The sequence below is a fragment of the Schistocerca nitens genome, chromosome 7 (assembly GCF_023898315.1).
Source record: "Schistocerca nitens isolate TAMUIC-IGC-003100 chromosome 7, iqSchNite1.1, whole genome shotgun sequence".
Taxonomy (NCBI): Eukaryota; Metazoa; Arthropoda; class Insecta; order Orthoptera; family Acrididae; genus Schistocerca; species Schistocerca nitens.
Window position 1 is genome coordinate 9,454,615 of NC_064620.1, and position 698 is coordinate 9,455,312.

Below are 698 nucleotides of genomic sequence, written 5' to 3' on the forward strand. Positions count from 1 at the left end.
GGGAGACGAAAATTTAATAGCCATGGGTGACTGGAATTCGGTAGTAGGAAAAGCACAGCATTCCGTCTTCAGGCCACAAGTGGCCCATCGGGATCATCCGACTGCTGTTGTCATCCTCAGCGGAGGATGCGGATAGGAGGGGCGTGTGGTCGGCACACCGCTCTCCCGGTCGTTCTGATGGTTTTCTTTGACCGGAGCCGCTACTATTCGGTCAAGTAGCTCCTCAATAGGTATCACGAGGCTTAGTGCACCCTGAAAAATGGCAACAGCACATGGCGGCCCGGATGGTCACCCATCCAAGTGCCGGCCACACCCGACAGCGCTTAACGTCGGTGATCTGACGGAAACCGGTGTATCCACTGCGGCAAGGCCGTTGCCAGTAGGAAAGGCGGTTCAAGAATCAGGATAGAAGGTTGTATACATGGAAGAAGCCTGGAGATACTAGAAGGTATCAGATAGATTACATAATGGTAAGACGGAGATTTAGAAACCAGGTTTTAAATTGTAAGACATTTCCAGGGGCAGATGTGGCCTCTGATCACAATCTATTGGTTTTGAACTGTAGATGAAAACTGAAGAAACTGCAAAAAGGTGGGAATTTAAGGAGATGGGACCTGGATAAACTGAAAGAACCAGAGATTGTACAGAGTTTCAGGGAGAGCATAAGGTAACAATTGACAGGAATGGGGGACAGAAAC

At 49.1% G+C, this 698-nt stretch overlaps 1 pseudogene; it reads right to left on the reverse strand.

Moving 5' to 3' along the window:
- Positions 1–260: 260 nt before the first annotated feature.
- Positions 261–378, reverse strand: LOC126195936 (5S ribosomal RNA; annotated as a pseudogene).
- Positions 379–698: the final 320 nt, after the last annotated feature.